The sequence below is a fragment of the Dermacentor variabilis genome, chromosome 8, assembly GCF_050947875.1.
Source record: "Dermacentor variabilis isolate Ectoservices chromosome 8, ASM5094787v1, whole genome shotgun sequence".
NCBI lineage: Eukaryota > Metazoa > Arthropoda > Arachnida > Ixodida > Ixodidae > Dermacentor > Dermacentor variabilis.
The window spans coordinates 144,904,206-144,923,786 of NC_134575.1; the positions used below are offsets into that span (position 1 = coordinate 144,904,206).

The 19,581-nt window shown below is 48.4% G+C and overlaps 1 non-coding gene and 18 pseudogenes across 1 annotated transcript; all 19 read right to left on the reverse strand.

The window, feature by feature from the left end:
• Window positions 1–357: 357 nt before the first annotated feature.
• Window positions 358–476, reverse strand: LOC142591839 (5S ribosomal RNA). Its single transcript, XR_012830565.1, has one exon. It is a non-coding gene; the product is annotated as a 5S ribosomal RNA (ribosomal RNA).
• Window positions 477–8,197: 7,721 nt separating this feature from the next.
• Window positions 8,198–8,317, reverse strand: LOC142592245 (5S ribosomal RNA; annotated as a pseudogene).
• Window positions 8,318–8,845: 528 nt separating this feature from the next.
• On the reverse strand, window positions 8,846–8,964 carry LOC142592050 (5S ribosomal RNA; annotated as a pseudogene).
• A 525-nt stretch (window positions 8,965–9,489) lies between these two features.
• LOC142592122 (5S ribosomal RNA) lies at window positions 9,490–9,608 on the reverse strand (annotated as a pseudogene).
• A 526-nt stretch (window positions 9,609–10,134) lies between these two features.
• LOC142592135 (5S ribosomal RNA) lies at window positions 10,135–10,253 on the reverse strand (annotated as a pseudogene).
• A 521-nt stretch (window positions 10,254–10,774) lies between these two features.
• Window positions 10,775–10,893, reverse strand: LOC142592123 (5S ribosomal RNA; annotated as a pseudogene).
• A 524-nt stretch (window positions 10,894–11,417) lies between these two features.
• Window positions 11,418–11,536, reverse strand: LOC142592136 (5S ribosomal RNA; annotated as a pseudogene).
• A 524-nt stretch (window positions 11,537–12,060) lies between these two features.
• Window positions 12,061–12,179, reverse strand: LOC142592124 (5S ribosomal RNA; annotated as a pseudogene).
• Window positions 12,180–12,704: 525 nt separating this feature from the next.
• LOC142592041 (5S ribosomal RNA) lies at window positions 12,705–12,823 on the reverse strand (annotated as a pseudogene).
• Window positions 12,824–13,352: 529 nt separating this feature from the next.
• On the reverse strand, window positions 13,353–13,471 carry LOC142592051 (5S ribosomal RNA; annotated as a pseudogene).
• A 523-nt stretch (window positions 13,472–13,994) lies between these two features.
• LOC142592026 (5S ribosomal RNA) lies at window positions 13,995–14,113 on the reverse strand (annotated as a pseudogene).
• Window positions 14,114–14,639: 526 nt separating this feature from the next.
• LOC142592125 (5S ribosomal RNA) lies at window positions 14,640–14,758 on the reverse strand (annotated as a pseudogene).
• A 525-nt stretch (window positions 14,759–15,283) lies between these two features.
• Window positions 15,284–15,402, reverse strand: LOC142592137 (5S ribosomal RNA; annotated as a pseudogene).
• A 521-nt stretch (window positions 15,403–15,923) lies between these two features.
• LOC142592126 (5S ribosomal RNA) lies at window positions 15,924–16,042 on the reverse strand (annotated as a pseudogene).
• A 524-nt stretch (window positions 16,043–16,566) lies between these two features.
• On the reverse strand, window positions 16,567–16,685 carry LOC142592138 (5S ribosomal RNA; annotated as a pseudogene).
• A 524-nt stretch (window positions 16,686–17,209) lies between these two features.
• LOC142592127 (5S ribosomal RNA) lies at window positions 17,210–17,328 on the reverse strand (annotated as a pseudogene).
• A 525-nt stretch (window positions 17,329–17,853) lies between these two features.
• On the reverse strand, window positions 17,854–17,972 carry LOC142592043 (5S ribosomal RNA; annotated as a pseudogene).
• A 524-nt stretch (window positions 17,973–18,496) lies between these two features.
• LOC142592139 (5S ribosomal RNA) lies at window positions 18,497–18,615 on the reverse strand (annotated as a pseudogene).
• Window positions 18,616–19,139: 524 nt separating this feature from the next.
• Window positions 19,140–19,258, reverse strand: LOC142592128 (5S ribosomal RNA; annotated as a pseudogene).
• Window positions 19,259–19,581: the final 323 nt, after the last annotated feature.

The following is a 19,581-nucleotide window of genomic DNA, read 5'->3' on the forward strand; positions in this document are numbered from 1 at the left end:
GTGCTAGTGCTCACAAAAACAAGAGGGCGAGCGCCACATTTTGCGCGCGTTGCAGCCCACAAGGTGCCACTTTATTGATGCGTTGTCATTGAGCTGTATGCGGGTGTGATAAGTAAGCGGTTAGAAGCTTGCGCGACTAAATTTTGCATCATTACGTATACCGCTTACCACCGTCATCATTCCGCGTACAATATCGTGTAGTGGCCTGAATATTGTTGGTGTTACACTTCGGCGTTGGCTCTACCAGCAGGCTCCAGTTGAACGTAAGTTACAGTAAATGCAACCACCCACACGTTGTGCAAATGAAAAAAAAACAAGACGTCCCAGAAGCACGCAATAAAAAAGCAAAAAGAGCGGTGCCATCAGCACTCGGTGTTCCCAGGTGGTTTCCCTCCCAAGTACTAACCGAGCCCAATGCTGCTTAGCTTCGGGGATCGGACGAGAACCGGCGTATTCAGCATGGTATGGCCGATGGCGAGAATGTGCTGTTTACGACTGCACCTGTATCGTGCTGCTATGTTGTGCAGTCGCCGAATGTATTGCTACAGCATACAGCACGTACGCGGCAGTCTTTCCGTGAACAATACACGCACGCGTCGTGTACGTTGATCACTCCGTTTGTGGTTGTTCGCTGCATGCGTGCGTGCTAGTGCTCACAAAAACAAGAGGGCGAGCGCCACATTTTGCGCGCGTTGCAGCCCACAAGGTGCCACTTTATTGATGCGTTGTCATTGAGCTGTATGCGGGTGTGATAAGTAAGCGGTTAGAAGCTAGTTAGTTAGTTAGTTAGTTAAATGGGGTTTAATGGCGCAAAAGCAGCTAAGGCTATGCTGCGCCAAACACGAGGTATTTTAAAATCCTGTTTGTGAAGGAAAAGGCTTTGTTAATAACCTATATTTTATGTAAAAATCCAGTGTCTTGTAGAAATTTACGGACGTCACATAATGGGACTAGCGGATCATCACCGAAAATCAGAGCAGGGTGTAAAGGTATGTGTAGTTGATATAATTTGTGCAAAAGTGTTCGTCTGTGTGTTTCAGTCTGCGTACATGTGAGTAATATGTGCATAACTGTTAGTGGCTGTTGACATTTCTCGCATGTTGGTGTGTCTTCTTTCGTAAGTAAGTAATTGTGTGTGAGGTGTGTGTGCCCAATGCGTAGCCGGCATAAAACTACTTCGATGAACCGCTCTTGATGATAACACGACTTCCACTCGCCAACTATGGGTTTCGTGAGATGTAGTTTGTTGTCAGCACAACGGTCCCATTCGCGTTGCCATTTCGCCGTTAAGGCTTTTCTAATCGCACGGATGCTATCTTTGTATGGAAGTGTTGTGTTTGTTATATCTTTGTTCGCTGCCATCGATGCACATCTATCGGCTGCTTCGTTCCCCGGTATCCCAACATGACCTGGCACCCAGCAGAAGCGGATTGATCTCCCATATTTATTCAGCGCGACCATGTTTAGTATATCCCCTAACAAGGGTTCACACTCAGATTTCAGATTTAGAGCTTTCAGTGTACTTAAGGAATCAGTGTATATGACTGTGTTTTTGTGCTTGCCAGTGATAATCTTTTTAACTACTACCCATACAGCATAAACTTCAGCAGTGAAAACCGAAGCATGTTTTGGTAGACGAATACTTGTTTCCCAATTGTCTGTTACGGCCCCTACGCCCACGTGTTCTTTTGTTTTGGAGCCATCTGTGTAGAATTCCATGTGATTTTGATACTTCTCCTGAAGAGCACGGAATTCTTGTATGATGTGTTCGTGTGGAGTGTCTCTTTTCTTTAAATGTGTTAGTGTCCAGTCACTCAACTGTGTGAAATGGTACCATGGGGCCAACCGTTGTGGTTTCTTGGCAACCTGGAGGACTTCGTGGGGAATGTCATAATCCCGACAGTACTGCTCATACCGCAGGACAAGTGGCCTAATCATATTCGGTTTATTTGTGTAGTGTAAGCGTGAGTTGCACTGTGTAAGGATGTTGTAGCATATGTGTTGTGGTGATGACTGAATTCTTAGTACGTAGGAAAAAGTGAGTAATGCTCTGCGCTGCTGTAAGGAGGGTTCATTACACTCAACATATAAACTTTGAATGGGTGACGTTCTGTAGGCACCACTTGCCAGTCGCAATCCAAGGTTATGTACTGGATCAAGTAATTGGATGTAGGACTGCCTGGCTGAACCATAAACCACGGAGCCGTAGTCTAAAAGGCTACGCACAAGAGACCGGTAAATACGTAAAAGACAGGTTCGGTCGGAACCCCAGTGCTTATGAGACAAAACTTTTAGGATATTCAATGCTTTATTTGCCTTAATTTTTAGTGTTTTAATGTGGGCTAGGAAGTTTAGTTTTTTATCAAACATTACTCCCAAGAACTTACATTCTTGTTTTGCCGGCAGTGCGACATCATTCAATTTTAGAAGCGGGTCTAAGTACAATCCTCGTTTTTGCGAGAATAGCACTGTAACGGTTTTTTGAGTAGAGAAACGGAAGCCATTTTTTTCAGCCCAATCCATTAGTTTATTAATTGTTACCTGGAGCTGCCTCTCACATGTATGTAAGTTTGAGGCGCGGCACGCTATTTGCAGATCATCGACGTATATGGAGTGCATGATAGAGGGGGGAATGACTTTGTTAACAGAGTTCATTTTTACTATAAAGAGTGTTGTGCTTAGTACGCATCCTTGTGGCACACCATTTTCCTGAATGAATACACGTGACAGCACCGTTCCTAAACGCACCTGGAATGTTCGGTCCGACATGAAATCGGCTAGACATTTCAGCATTCTACCTCGGATTCCTAAATCTGCTAAGTCCCTTAATATACCAAACCTCCATGTTGTGTCGTACGCCTTTTCTAAGTCAAAGAAAACAGTGAGACAATATTGTTTGTGTAGGAAGGCCGCACGTATCTCGTCTTCTAGCCGGACTAGGTGATCTGTTGTGGAGCAACCTTTCTTGTATCCACACTGATGGTTATCTAGCATGTTTTCTGTGTCAAGGACGTATGTCAATCTTATGTTGATGATGGCCTCATAGGACTTTGCAAGACAACTTGTGAGTGCTATGGGTCTATAACTGGTTGCTGTTGTGGGAGACTTTCCGGCTTTCAAGAACGGGATTATGATAGCTTTCTTCCACTCTTTGGGCATTTTCCCCGTTTCCCAGATTATGTTGAAGAAATGAAGCAGGGTCTCAACTGCTTTAGGGGATAGGTGAGCTAGCATTGCATAGTGTACCCTGTCCGGACCGGGTGCTGTTTTTTTGCCACTAGTAAGGACTCTGTTGATTTCTGGAAGTGTTAGAGGGCCATTATACAGTCTTTCTGAACTTCCTGTGGTCGGAAGCTTTAGTTTTTCTGCTAATTGTTTATGTTTCAGGAATGCAGCAGAGTAGTTTTTCGAGCTTGATATATCATGGAAATGTAGCCCTAATATGTGTGCTTGTTCTTCTATATTTGTTTGTGTGCCTGGAGGTGACAGTATGGGGATAGTGTAAGAAGCGTAGTCGCCTCTAAACTTACGAACCTGATCCCACATTCGTTTGGACGTTATTGAACTATTTATAGACGAGACATAATTTTTCCAGGACTGTCTTTCGGCTTGTCTGCGTGTGTACCTGGCTTTCGCTTTTGCTTTTTTGAAGGAGAGTAGATTGTCTTGTGTTGGGTATCGCCGGAAGATACCCCACGCTTTGTTTTGTAGTTTTTTTGTTTGTGTACATTCCTTCGTCCACCAGGGTTTCAGATTTTTTCTTAATAGGCCAGATGATTGTGGGATTGTTTCTGCTGCTGCAGCAAGTATACAGGCGGTGATCTTATCATTCATTTCATCTATGGTTAGCTCATCTGATATGTTATCTAGACTGGCCTTTTCAGTAAAGAGAGGCCAGTCTGCTAGGTGGAGTTTCCAACGGGGTGGTCTTAATGGTATGGTAGGAGAACGAGATTTTCTTTTAATAATAGCAGGCATATGGTCACTACCATAGGGGTTGTCAATAACACTCCATTGAAAATCGTCAAAGAGAGATGGAGAGCATAGTGCCAGATCTAAGCAACTCATAGCGCCTGTGCTTGGGGAGTAGTAAGTTGCCGCACCGGTGTTTAAAAGGCATATGTTATTTGTTAGGATAAAATCTTCAAGCGTTTGACCCCTGGTGTCAGTTGTTTGACTACCCCACAACGTGTTATGTGAATTAAAATCACCGGCTAATAAAAATGGTTCGGGTAGCTGGTTTAAAATTAACTCTAGGTCTCTTACGGTAAAATGTGAATGCGGCGGAATGTATACTGAACAAATGGTGATGGTTTTGTGAGCTAAAACGGTGACAGCAACGGCTTCTATGTGAGTGTTAATGGGAACTTCTCTGGCTGCTATACCACCTGGCAGGACAATGGCTACACCACCTGAGAGCCGGTTCGCCTGAGTACGGTCGCGCCGTACAACAGTGAAACCTTTCAAAATGTTTTTGTGTTTTTCGCCTAGGTTGGTTTCCTGTAAGCACAGGGCCACAGGAGAGAAGTTTATTAACAGGTCTTTTATGTCACCTAAGTTATGTAAGAGACCTCTACAATTCCAATGGATCATAAAAGCCATTATAAAATTGAAAGGTAAAAAGTGATATTAACGAGTGAATGGGAGATAAGAAAGATGTTAGGTGACATGGATCTGAAGAAGGCAGATACAAACAGAGCGATAACCCTTAGGTTATCGCCTTCTTATTTTGAGTTGTTATTGGGATTTTGTCCCTCTTACCGCGCTCGAGGGAGCGTTTGTCCTTCGGTGTCGAGGACACCGGGGTTTTTGTTTCGACCTCCATTGCTCTCTCTGAGGCGCTGGAGGACCGAGAGTTTGGCGCCGAGACACGTGTCTCGGGCCTTGGAGTTCGCTTGATCTTAGGACCCTGCGGGACTGGTGTCTGCAGGGCCGTTGAAGAGGGCGGAGCAGTACTGACTGCTTCCACCACGGGGGCGGGAGGAGTCACTGCGGCACCACTGCGCGTGGGCTCGGAGGACTCCGGAGGCCTCTGTGACGCTGCCCCCGCCTGCGTCACTTCGGCATAACTTCTTCGGGGAAGGTACGACAGTCTTTTTCTGGCTTCGAAGAACGAGAATTTTTCCAGGACTGTCTTTCGGCTTGTCTGCGTGTGTACCTGGCTTTCGCTTTTGCTTTTTTGAAGGAGAGTAGATTGTCTTGTGTTGGGTATCGCCGGAAGATACCCCACGCTTTGTTTTGTAGTTTTTTTGTTTGTGTACATTCCTTCGTCCACCAGGGTTTCAGATTTTTTCTTAATAGGCCAGATGACTGTGGGATTGTTTCTGCTGCTGCAGCAAGTATACAGGCGGTGATCTTATCATTCATTTCATCTATGGTTAGCTCATCTGATATGTTATCTAGACTGGCCTTTTCAGTAAAGAGAGGCCAGTCTGCTAGGTGGAGTTTCCAACGGGGTGGTCTTAATGGTATGGTAGGAGAACGAGATTTTCTTTTAATAATAGCAGGCATATGGTCACTACCATAGGGGTTGTCAATAACACTCCATTGAAAATCGTCAAAGAGAGATGGAGAGCATAGTGCCAGATCTAAGCAACTCATAGCGCCTGTGCTTGGGGAGTAGTAAGTTGCCGCACCGGTGTTTAAAAGGCATATGTTATTTGTTAGGATAAAATCTTCAAGCGTTTGACCCCTGGTGTCAGTTGTTTGACTACCCCACAACGTGTTATGTGAATTAAAATCACCGGCTAATAAAAATGGTTCGGGTAGCTGGTTTAAAATTAACTCTAGGTCTCTTACGGTAAAATGTAAATGCGGCGGAATGTATACTGAACAAATGGTGATGGTTTTGTGAGCTAAAACGGTGACAGCAACGGCTTCTATGTGAGTGTTAATGGGAACTTCTCTGGCTGCTATACCACCTGGCAGGACAATGGCTACACCACCTGAGAGCCGGTTCGCCTGAGTACGGTCGCGCCGTACAACAGTGAAACCTTTCAAAATGTTTTTGTGTTTTTCGCCTAGGTTGGTTTCCTGTAAGCACAGGGCCACAGGAGAGAAGTTTATTAACAGGTCTTTTATGTCAACTAAGTTATGTAAGAGACCTCTACAATTCCAATGGATCATAAAAGCCATTATAAAATTGAAAGGTAAAAAGTGATATTAACGAGTGAATGGGAGATAAGAAAGATGTTAGGTGACATGGATCTGAAGAAGGCAGATACAAACAGAGCGATAACCCTTAGGTTATCGCCTTCTTATTTTGAGTTGTTATTGGGATTTTGTCCCTCTTACCGTGCTCGAGGGAGCGTTTGTCCTTCGGTGTCGAGGACACCGGGGTTTTTGTTTCGACCTCCATTGCTCTCTCTGAGGCACTGGAGGACCGAGAGTTTGGCGCCGAGACACGTGTCTCGGGCCTTGGAGTTCGCTTGATCTTAGGACCCTGCGGGACTGGTGTCTGCAGGGCCGTTGAAGAGGGCGGAGCAGTACTGACTGCTTCCACCATGGGGGCGGGAGGAGTCACTGCGGCACCACTGCGCGTGGGCTCGGAGGACTCCGGAGGCCTCTGTGACGCTGCCCCCGCCTGCGTCACTTCGGCATAACTTCTTCGGGGAAGGTACGACAGTCTTTTTCTGGCTTCGAAGAACGAGATTTTTTCTTTAACAGTTAGTGCAATGACTTCTTTTTCTTTTTTCCAGCAAGGGCAGGACCGCGAATAAGCTGGGTGATCTCCCTTGCAGTTAACACAATGTGGCGAAGAAGTGCAATTCTCTGATTGGTGATCGTTGGAGCTGCATTTAGCACAAGTTGTTTGTGCTCGGCATGCATGTGAAGCATGTCCAAATCTTTGACACTTAAAACACCGTCTGGGATTCGGGATATACGGTCTCACATTGACTTTGACATAACCTGCATCGAGTGAAGTGGGCATTACGCTTGTTCCGAAGGTGAGTATAACATGTTTGGTGGGGATTTCTTGATCGTTTCGTCGGATTACTATTCTTTGTACTTTGGTGACATTTTGTTCCTGGAAACCTTCCAGCAGTTCCTCGTCGCTTAAACCAATGAAGTCTTCTTCAGATATTACTCCCCTGCTTGTATTAAGTGTTCTGTGGGCTGAAACAGTCACTGTCACTTCGCCAATACTGGTAAGTTCAGAGAGCTTATCTGCTTGATCTTTGTTATTCAGTTCTAGGAGGAGGTCCCCGCTAGACATTTTGGATGCTTTGTATGTTGGTCCGATTTTGTCTTTCAGACACTTCGCTACCAGGAAAGGAGAGAGTTTCCTTACCGGAATGTTGCTTTCACTATGCACTACATAGTACTTTGGAAATGTTGGGGCGTTGCTTTGGAAGGAAAATTGAAATGGTACTTCGGTGCGGCATCTCTTCAGACGCCGATCATAAACAACAGAGGCTTGCGCTGCCATAGGAAAATGTGTATGTTCGGCAACAGCGCCGACCGCCCACCACGGAGCCCAACGAGGGGACGCGGCACAGCTTGTGTACAAGCCTGCACGACGCCAGCCGTACGCGATCACAATAACCCAATATGGTGTACCCAAGGTAGGATATCCACACAAGGTTAACCCTTGCCGCCGTGGAGAAAGGAAGTAAATGGAAGAGAGAAGAAGACAGGAAAGATGTAAAGTGAGAGATAAAGACGAAGGTTTGAGAAGAGAGAGACAGGAAAAGGCGACTACCGATTTCCTCCGGGTGGGTCAGTCCGGGGGTGCCGTCTACGTGAAGCAGAGGCCAAAGAGGCGTGTTGCCTCCGCCGGGGGGCCTTAAAGGTCCGAACACCCGGCATCGGCTCAACCCCCAGGATCCCCCTTTCCCCGGACACGGCTAAGCCGCGCACGGCTACACGCGGGAGGGTCCAACCCTCGTGTGCTCGGGTACGTGGTGTCGCAACACACCAAACGCCTGCTGACGCAGACGCCCCTGCGGGGGCGGTTAGAAGCTTGTGCGACTAAATTTTGCATCATTACGTATACCGCTTACCACCGTCATCATTCCGCGTACAATATCGTGTAGTGGCGTGAATATTGTTGGTGTAACACTTCGGCGTTGGCTCTACTAGCAGGCTCCAGTTGAACGTAAGTTACAGTAAATGCAACCTCCCACACGTTGTGCAAATGAAAAAAAAAAGAAACAAGACGTCACAGAAGCACGCAATAAAAAAGCAAAAAGAACGGTGCCATCAGCACTCGGTGTTCCCAGGTGGTCTCTCTCCCAAGTACTGACCGAGCCCAATGCTGCTTAGCTTCGGGGATTCGGACGAGAACCGGCGTATTCAGCATGGTATGGCCGATGGCGAGAATGTGCTGTTTACGACTGCACCTGTATCGTGCTGCTATGTTGTGCAGTCGCCGAATGTATTGCTACAGCATACAGCACGTACGCGGCAGTCTTTCCGTGAACAATACACGCACGCGTCGTGTACGTTGATCACTCCGTTTGTGGTTGTTCGCTGCATGCGTGCGTGCTAGCGCTCACAAAAACAAGAGGGCGAGCGCCACATTTTGCGCGCGTTGCAGCCCACAAGGTGCCACTTTATTGATGCGTTGTCATTGAGCTCTATGCGGGTGTGATAAGTAAGCGATTAGAAGCTTGTGCGACTAAGTTTTGCATCATTACGTATACCGCTTACCACCGTCATCATTCCGCGTACAATATCGTGTAGTGGCCTGAATATTGTTGGTGTTACACTTCGGCGTTGGCTCTACCAGCAGGCTCCAGTTGAACGTAAGTTACAGTAAATGCAACCACCCACACGTTGTGCAAATGAAAAAAAAAAAAACAAGACGTCACAGAAGCACGCAATAAAAAAGCAAAAAGAACGGTGCCATCAGCACTCGGTGTTCCCAGGCGGTCTCCCTCCCAAGTACTCACCGAGCCCAATGCTGCTTAGCTTCGGGGATCGGACGAGAACCGGCGTATTCAGCATGGTATGGCGGATGGCGAGAATGTGCTGTTTACGACTGCGCCTGTATCGTGCTGCTATGTTGTGCAGTCACCGAATGTATTGCTACAGCATACAGCACGTACGCGTCAGTCTTTCCGTGAACAATACACGCACGCGTCGGTTACGTTGATCACTCCGTTTGTGGTTGTTCGCTGCATGCGTGCGTGCTAGTGCTCTCAAAAACAAGAGGGCGAGCGCCACATTTTGCGTGCGTTGCAGCCCACAAGGTGCCACTTTATTGATGCGTTGTCATTGAGCTGTATGCGGGTGTGATAAGTAAGCGGTTAGAAGCTTGTGCGACTAAATTTTGCATCATTACGTATACCGCTTACCACCGTCATCATTCCGCGTACAATATCGTGTAGTGGCCTGAATATTGTTGGTGTTACACTTCGGCGTTGGCTCTACCAGCAGGCTCCAGTTGAACGTAAGTTACAGTAAATGCAACCACCCACACGTTGTGCAAATGAAAAAACAAACAAGACGTCACAGAAGCACGCAATAAAAAAGCAAAAAGAACTATGCCATCAGCACTCGGTGTTCAAAGGTGGTCTCCCTCCCAAGTACAGACCGAGCCCAATGCTGCTTAGCTTCGGGGATCGGACGAGAACCGGCGTATTCAGCATGGTATGGCCGATGGCGAGAATGTGCTGTTTACGACTGCACCTGTATCGTGCTGCTATGTTGTGCAGTCGCCGAATATATTGCTACAGCATACAGCACGTACGCGGCAGTCTTTCCGTGAACAATACACGCACGCGTCGTGTACGTTGATCACTCCGTTTGTGGTTGTTCGCTGCATGCGTGCGTGCTAGTGCTCACAAAAACAAGAGGGCGAGCGCCACATTTTGCGCGCGTTGCAGCCCACATGGTGCCACTTTATTGATGCGTTGTCATTGAGCTGTATGCGGGTGTGATAAGTAAGAGGCTAGAAGCTTGTGCGACTAAATTTTGCACCATTACGTATACCGCTTACCACCGTCATCATTCAGCGTACAATATCGTGTAGTGGCCTGAATATTCTTGGTGTTACACTTCGGCGTTGGCTCTACCAGCAGGCTCCAGTTGAACGTAAGTTAGAGTAAATGCAACCACCCACACGTTGTGCAAATGAAAAAAAAAAACAAGACGTCACAGAAGCACGCAATAAAAAAGCAAAAAGAACTATGCCATCAGCGCTCGGAGTTCAAAGGTGGTCTCCCTCCCAAGTACTGACCGAGCCCAATGCTGCTTAGCTTCGGGGATCGGACGAGAACCGGCGTATTCAGCATGGTATGGCCGATGGCGAGAATGGGCTGTTTACGACTGCACCTGTATCGTGCTGCTATGTTGTGCAGTCGCCGAATGTATTGCTACAGCATACAGCACGTACGCGGCAGTCTTTCCGTGAACAATACACGCACGCGTCGTGTACGTTGATGACTCCGTTTGTGGTTGTTCGCTGCATGCGTGCGTGCTAGTGCTCTCAACAAGAGGGCGAGCGCCACATTTTGCGCGCGTTGCAGCCCACAAGGTGCCACTTTATTGATGCGTTGTCATTGAGCTGTATGCGGGTGCGATAAGTAAGCGGTTAGAAGCTTGTGCGACTAAATTTTGCATCATTACGTATACCGCTTACCACCGTCATCATTCCGCGTACAATATCGTGTAGTGGCCTGAATATTGTTGGTGTTACACTTCGGCGTTGGCTCTACCAGCAGGCTCCAGTTGAACGTAAGTTACAGTAAATGCAACCACCCACACGTTGTGCAAATGAAAAAAAAACAAGACGTCACAGAAGCACGCAATAAAAAAGCAAAAAGAACTATGCCATCAGCACTCGGTGTTCAAAGGTGGTCTCCCTCCCAAGTACAGACCGAGCCCAATGCTGCTTAGCTTCGGGGATCGGACGAGAACCGGCGTATTCAGCATGGTATGGCCGATGGCGAGAATGTGCTGTTTACGACTGCACCTGTATCGTGCTGCTATGTTGTGCAGTCGCCGAATGTATTGCTACAGCATACAGCACGTACGCGGCAGTCTTTCCGTGAACAATACACGCACGCGTCGTGTACGTTGATCACTCCGTTTGTGGTTGTTCGCTGCATGCGTGCGTGCTAGTGCTCACAAAAACCAGAGGGCGAGCGCCACATTTTGCGCGCGTTGCAGCCCACATGGTGCCACTTTATTGATGCGTTGTCATTGAGCTGTATGCGGGTGTGATAAGTAAGAGGCTAGAAGCTTGTGCGACTAAATTTTGCACCATTACCTATACCGCTTACCACCGTCATCATTCCGCGTACAATATCGTGTAGTGGCCTGAATATTCTTGGTGTTACACTTCGGCGTTGGCTCTACCAGCAGGCTCCAGTTGAACGTAAGTTAGAGTAAATGCAACCACCCACACGTTGTGCAAATGAAAAAAAAACAAGACGTCACAGAAGCACGCAATAAAAAAGCAAAAAGAACTATGCCATCAGCGCTCGGAGTTCAAAGGTGGTCTCCCTCCCAAGTACTGACCGAGCCCAATGCTGCTTAGCTTCGGGGATCGGACGAGAACCGGCGTATTCAGCATGGTATGGCCGATGGCGAGAATGGGCTGTTTACGACTGCACCTGTATCGTGCTGCTATGTTGTGCAGTCGCCGAATGTATTGCTACAGCATACAGCACGTACGCGGCAGTCTTTCCGTGAACAATACACGCACGCGTCGTGTACGTTGATGACTCCGTTTGTGGTTGTTCGCTGCATGCGTGCGTGCTAGTGCTCTCAAAAACAAGAGGGCGAGCGCCACATTTTGCGCGCGTTGCAGCCCACAAGGTGCCACTTCATTGATGCGTTGTCATTGAGCTGTATGCGGGTGTGATAAGTAAGCGGTTAGAAGCTTGTGCGACTAAATTTTGCATCATTACGTATACCGCTTACCACCGTCATCATTCCGCGTACAATATCGTGTAGTGGCCTGAGTATTGTTGGTGTTACACTTCGGCGTTGGCTCTACCAGCAGGCTCCAGTTGAACGTAAGTTACAGTAAATGCAACCACCCACACGTTGTGCAAATGAAAAAAAAACAAGACGTCACAGAAGCACGCAATAAAAAAGCAAAAAGAACTATGCCATCAGCACTCGGTGTTCAAAGGTGGTCTCCCTCCCAAGTACAGACCGAGCCCAATGCTGCTTAGCTTCGGGGATCGGACGAGAACCGGCGTATTCAGCATGGTATGGCCGATGGCGAGAATGTGCTGTTTACGACTGCACCTGTATCGTGCTGCTATGTTGTGCAGTCGCCGAATGTATTGCTACAGCATACAGCACGTACGCGGCAGTCTTTCCGTGAACAATACACGCACGCGTCGTGTACGTTGATCACTCCGTTTGTGGTTGTTCGCTGCATGCGTGCGTGCTAGTGCTCACAAAAACAAGAGGGCGAGCGCCACATTTTGCGCGCGTTGCAGCCCACATGGTGCCACTTTATTGATGCGTTGTCATTGAGCTGTATGCGGGTGTGATAAGTAAGAGGCTAGAAGCTTGTGCGACTAAATTTTGCACCATTACGTATACCGCTTACCACCGTCATCATTCCGCGTACAATATCGTGTAGTGGCCTGAATATTCTTGGTGTTACACTTCGGCGTTGGCTCTACCAGCAGGCTCCAGTTGAACGTAAGTTAGAGTAAATGCAACCACCCACACGTTGTGCAAATGAAAAAAAAAACAAGACGTCACAGAAGCACGCAATAAAAAAGCAAAAAGAACGGTGCCATCAGCACTCGGTGTTCCCAGGTGGTCTCCCTCCCAAGTACAGACCGAGCCCAATGCTGCTTAGCTTCGGGGATCGGACGAGAACCGGCGTATTCAGCATGGTAGGGCCGATGGCGAGAATGTGCTGTTTACGACTGCACCTGTATCGTGCTGCTATGTTGTGCAGTCGCCGAATGTATTGCTACAGCATACAGCACGTACGCGGCAGTCTTTCCGTGAACAATACACGCACGCGTCGTGTACGTTGATCACTCCGTTTGTGGTTGTTCGCTGCATGCGTGCGTGCTAGTGCTCACAAAAACCAGAGGGCGAGCGCCACATTTTGTGCGCGTTGCAGCCCACAAGGTGCCACTTTATTGATGCGTTGACATTGAGCTGTATGCGGGTGTGATACGTAAGCGGTTAGAAGCTTGTGCGACTAAATTTTGCATCATTACGTATACCGCTTACCACCGTCATCATTGCGCGTACAATATCGTGTAGTGGCCTGAATATTGTTGGTGTTACACTTCGGCGTTGGCTCTACCAGCAGGCTCCAGTTGAACGTAAGTTACAGTAAATGCAACCACCCACACGTTGTGCAAATGAAAAAAAAAAAAAACAAGACGTCACAGAAGCACGCAATAAAAAAGCAAAAAGAACGGTGCCATCAGCACTCGGTGTTCCCAGGCGGTCTCCCTCCCAAGTACTCACCGAGCCCAATGCTGCTTAGCTTCGGGGATCGGACGAGAACCGGCGTATTCAGCATGGTATGGCGGATGGCGAGAATGTGCTGTTTACGACTGCGCCTGTATCGTGCTGCTATGTTGTGCAGTCACCGAATGTATTGCTACAGCATACAGCACGTACGCGTCAGTCTTTCCGTGAACAATACACGCACGCGTCGGTTACGTTGATCACTCCGTTTGTGGTTGTTCGCTGCATGCGTGCGTGCTAGTGCTCACAAAAACAAGAGGGCGAGCGCCACATTTTGCGCGCGTTGCAGCCCACAAGGTGCCACATTATTGATGCGTTGTCATTGAGCTGTATGCGGGTGTGATAAGTAAGCGGTTAGAAGCTTGTGCGACTAAATTTTGCATCATTACGTATACCGCTTACCACCGTCATCATTCCGCGTACAATATCGTGTAGTGGCCTGAATATTGTTGGTGTTACACTTCGGCGTTGGCTCTACCAGCAGGCTCCAGTTGAACGTAAGTTACAGTAAATGCAACCACCCACACGTTGTGCAAATGAAAAAAAAACAAGACGTCACAGAAGCCCGCAATAAAAAGCAAAAATAACTATGCCATCAGCACTCGGTGTTCAAAGGTGGTCTCCCTCCCAAGTACTGACCGAGCCCAATGCTGCTTAGCTTCGGGGATCGGACGAGAACCGGCGTATTCAGCATGGTATGGCCGATGGCGAGAATGGGCTGTTTACGACTGCACCTGTATCGTGCTGCTATGTTGTGCAGTCGCCGAATGTATTGCTACAGCATACAGCACGTACACGGCAGTCTTTCCGTGAACAATACACGCACGCGTCGTGTACGTTGATGACTCCGTTTGTGGTTGTTCGCTGCATGCGTGCGTGCTAGTGCTCTCAAAAACAAGAGGGCGAGCGCCACATTTTGCGTGCGTTGCAGCCCACAAGGTGCCACTTTATTGATGCGTTGTCATTGAGCTGTATGCGGGTGTGATAAGTAAGCGGTTAGAAGCTTGTGCGACTAAATTTTGCATCATTACGTATACCGCTTACCACCGTCATCATTCCGCGTACAATATCGTGTAGTGGCCTGAATATTGTTGGTGTTACACTTCGGCGTTGGCTCTACCAGCAGGCTCCAGTTGAACGTAAGTTACAGTAAATGCAACCACCCACACGTTGTGCAAATGAAAAAAAAAAACAAGACGTCACAGAAGCACGCAATAAAAAAGCAAAAAGAACTATGCCATCAGCACTCGGTGTTCAAAGGTGGTCTCCCTCCCAAGTACAGACCGAGCCCAATGCTGCTTAGCTTCGGGGATCGGACGAGAACCGGCGTATTCAGCATGGTATGGCCGATGGCGAGAATGTGCTGTTTACGACTGCACCTGTATCGTGCTGCTATGTTGTGCAGTCGCCGAATATATTGCTACAGCATACAGCACGTACGCGGCAGTCTTTCCGTGAACAATACACGCACGCGTCGTGTACGTTGATCACTCCGTTTGTGGTTGTTCGCTGCATGCGTGCGTGCTAGTGCTCACAAAAACAAGAGGGCGAGCGCCACATTTTGCGCGCGTTGCAGCCCACATGGTGCCACTTTATTGATGCGTTGTCATTGAGCTGTATGCGGGTGTGATAAGTAAGAGGCTAGAAGCTTGTGCGACTAAATTTTGCACCATTACGTATACCGCTTACCACCGTCATCATTCAGCGTACAATATCGTGTAGTGGCCTGAATATTCTTGGTGTTACACTTCGGCGTTGGCTCTACCAGCAGGCTCCAGTTGAACGTAAGTTAGAGTAAATGCAACCACCCACACGTTGTGCAAATGAAAAAAAAAACAAGACGTCACAGAAGCACGCAATAAAAAAGCAAAAAGAACTATGCCATCAGCGCTCGGAGTTCAAAGGTGGTCTCCCTCCCAAGTACTGACCGAGCCCAATGCTGCTTAGCTTCGGGGATCGGACGAGAACCGGCGTATTCAGCATGGTATGGCCGATGGCGAGAATGGGCTGTTTACGACTGCACCTGTATCGTGCTGCTATGTTGTGCAGTCGCCGAATGTATTGCTACAGCATACAGCACGTACGCGGCAGTCTTTCCGTGAACAATACACGCACGCGTCGTGTACGTTGATGACTCCGTTTGTGGTTGTTCGCTGCATGCGTGCGTGCTAGTGCTCTCAACAAGAGGGCGAGCGCCACATTTTGCGCGCGTTGCAGCCCACAAGGTGCCACTTTATTGATGCGTTGTCATTGAGCTGTATGCGGGTGTGATAAGTAAGCGGTTAGAAGCTTGTGCGACTAAATTTTGCATCATTACGTATACCGCTTACCACCGTCATCATTCCGCGTACAATATCGTGTAGTGGCCTGAATATTGTTGGGGTTACACTTCGGCGTTGGCTCTACCAGCAGGCTCCAGTTGAACGTAAGTTACAGTAAATGCAACCACCCACACGTTGTGCAAATGAAAAAAAAACAAGACGTCACAGAAGCACGCAATAAAAAAGCAAAAAGAACTATGCCATCAGCACTCGGTGTTCAAAGGTGGTCTCCCTCCCAAGTACAGACCGAGCCCAATGCTGCTTAGCTTCGGGGATCGGACGAGAACCGGCGTATTCAGCATGGTATGGCCGATGGCGAGAATGTGCTGTTTACGACTGCACCTGTATCGTGCTGCTATGTTGTGCAGTCGCCGAATGTATTGCTACAGCATACAGCACGTACGCGGCAGTCTTTCCGTGAACAATACACGCACGCGTCGTGTACGTTGATCACTCCGTTTGTGGTTGTTCGCTGCATGCGTGCGTGCTAGTGCTCACAAAAACCACAGGGCGAGCGCCACATTTTGCGCGCGTTGCAGCCCACATGGTGCCACTTTATTGATGCGTTGTCATTGAGCTGTATGCGGGTGTGATAAGTAAGAGGCTAGAAGCTTGTGCGACTAAATTTTGCACCATTACCTATACCGCTTACCACCGTCATCATTCCGCGTACAATATCGTGTAGTGGCCTGAATATTCTTGGTGTTACACTTCGGCGTTGGCTCTACCAGCAGGCTCCAGTTGAACGTAAGTTAGAGTAAATGCAACCACCCACACGTTGTGCAAATGAAAAAAAAACAAGACGTCACAGAAGCACGCAATAAAAAAGCAAAAAGAACTATGCCATCAGCGCTCGGAGTTCAAAGGTGGTCTCCCTCCCAAGTACTGACCGAGCCCAATGCTGCTTAGCTTCGGGGATCGGACGAGAACCGGCGTATTCAGCATGGTATGGCCGATGGCGAGAATGGGCTGTTTACGACTGCACCTGTATCGTGCTGCTATGTTGTGCAGTCGCCGAATGTATTGCTACAGCATACAGCACGTACGCGGCAGTCTTTCCGTGAACAATACACGCACGCGTCGTGTACGTTGATGACTCCGTTTGTGGTTGTTCGCTGCATGCGTGCGTGCTAGTGCTCTCAAAAACAAGAGGGCGAGCGCCACATTTTGCGCGCGTTGCAGCCCACAAGGTGCCACTTCATTGATGCGTTGTCATTGAGCTGTATGCGGGTGTGATAAGTAAGCGGTTAGAAGCTTGTGCGACTAAATTTTGCATCATTACGTATACCGCTTACCACCGTCATCATTCCGCGTACAATATCGTGTAGTGGCCTGAATATTGTTGGTGTTACACTTCGGCGTTGGCTCTACCAGCAGGCTCCAGTTGAACGTAAGTTACAGTAAATGCAACCACCCACACGTTGTGCAAATGAAAAAAAAACAAGACGTCACAGAAGCACGCAATAAAAAAGCAAAAAGAACTATGCCATCAGCACTCGGTGTTCAAAGGTGGTCTCCCTCCCAAGTACAGACCGAGCCCAATGCTGCTTAGCTTCGGGGATCGGACGAGAACCGGCGTATTCAGCATGGTATGGCCGATGGCGAGAATGTGCTGTTTACGACTGCACCTGTATCGTGCTGCTATGTTGTGCAGTCGCCGAATGTATTGCTACAGCATACAGCACGTACGCGGCAGTCTTTCCGTAAACAATACACGCACGCGTCGTGTACGTTGATCACTCCGTTTGTGGTTGTTCGCTGCATGCGTGCGTGCTAGTGCTCACAAAAACAAGAGGGCGAGCGCCACATTTTGCGCGCGTTGCAGCCCACATGGTGCCACTTTATTGATGCGTTGTCATTGAGCTGTATGCGGGTGTGATAAGTAAGAGGCTAGAAGCTTGTGCGACTAAATTTTGCACCATTACGTATACCGCTTACCACCGTCATCATTCCGCGTACAATATCGTGTAGTGGCCTGAATATTCTTGGTGTTACACTTCGGCGTTGGCTCTACCAGCAGGCTCCAGTTGAACGTAAGTTAGAGTAAATGCAACCACCCACACGTTGTGCAAATGAAAAAAAAAACAAGACGTCACAGAAGCACGCAATAAAAAAGCAAAAAGAACGGTGCCATCAGCACTCGGTGTTCCCAGGTGGTCTCCCTCCCAAGTACAGACCGAGCCCAATGCTGCTTAGCTTCGGGGATCGGACGAGAACCGGCGTATTCAGCATGGTAGGGCCGATGGCGAGAATGTGCTGTTTACGACTGCACCTGTATCGTGCTGCTATGTTGTGCAGTCGCCGAATGTATTGCTACAGCATACAGCACGTACGCGGCAGTCTTTCCGTGAACAATACACGCACGCGTCGTGTACGTTGATCACTCCGTTTGTGGTTGTTCGCTGCATGCGTGCGTGCTAGTGCTCACAAAAACCAGAGGGCGAGCGCCACATTTTGCGCGCGTTGCAGCCCACATGGTGCCACTTTATTGATGCGTTGTCATTGAGCTGTATGCGGGTGTGATAAGTAAGAGGCTAGAAGCTTGTGCGACTAAATTTTGCACCATTACCTATACCGCTTACCACCGTCATCATTCCGCGTACAATATCGTGTAGTGGCCTGAATATTCTTGGTGTTACACTTCGGCGTTGGCTCTACCAGCAGGCTCCAGTTGAACGTAAGTTAGAGTAAATGCAACCACCCACACGTTGTGCAAATGAAAAAAAAACAAGACGTCACAGAAGCACGCAATAAAAAAGCAAAAAGAACTATGCCATCAGCGCTCGGAGTTCAAAGGTGGTCTCCCTCCCAAGTACTGACCGAGCCCAATGCTGCTTAGCTTCGGGGATCGGACGAGAACCGGCGTATTCAGCATGGTATGGCCGATGGCGAGAATGGGCTGTTTACGACTGCACCTGTATCGTGCTGCTATGTTGTGCAGTCGCCGAATGTATTGCTACAGCATACAGCACGTACGCGGCAGTCTTTCCGTGAACAATACACGCACGCGTAGTGTACGTTGATGACTCCGTTTGTGGTTGTTCGCTGCATGCGTGCGTGCTAGTGCTCTCAAAAACAAGAGGGCGAGCGCCACATTTTGCGCGCGTTGCAGCCCACAAGGTGCCACTTCATTGATGCGTTGTCATTGAGCTGTATGCGGGTGTGATAAGTAAGCGGTTAGAAGCTTGTGCGACTAAATTTTGCATCATTACGTATACCGCTTACCACCGTCATCATTCCGCGTACAATATCGTGTAGTGGCCTGAATATTGTTGGTGTTACACTTCGGCGTTGGCTCTACCAGCAGGCTCCAGTTGAACGTAAGTTACAGTAAATGCAACCACCCACACGTTGTGCAAATGAAAAAAAAACAAGACGTCACAGAAGCACGCAATAAAAAAGCAAAAAGAACTATGCCATCAGCACTCGGTGTTCAAAGGTGGTCTCCCTCCCAAGTACAGACCGAGCCCAATGCTGCTTAGCTTCGGGGATCGGACGAGAACCGGCGTATTCAGCATGGTATGGCCGATGGCGAGAATGTGCTGTTTACGACTGCACCTGTATCGTGCTGCTATGTTGTGCAGTCGCCGAATGTATTGCTACAGCATACAGCACGTACGCGGCAGTCTTTCCGTAAACAATACACGCACGCGTCGTGTACGTTGATCACTCCGTTTGTGGTTGTTCGCTGCATGCGTGCGTGCTAGTGCTCACAAAAACAAGAGGGCGAGCGCCACATTTTGCGCGCGTTGCAGCCCACATGGTGCCACTTTATTGATGCGTTGTCATTGAGCTGTATGCGGGTGTGATAAGTAAGAGGCTAGAAGCTTGTGCGACTAAATTTTGCACCATTACG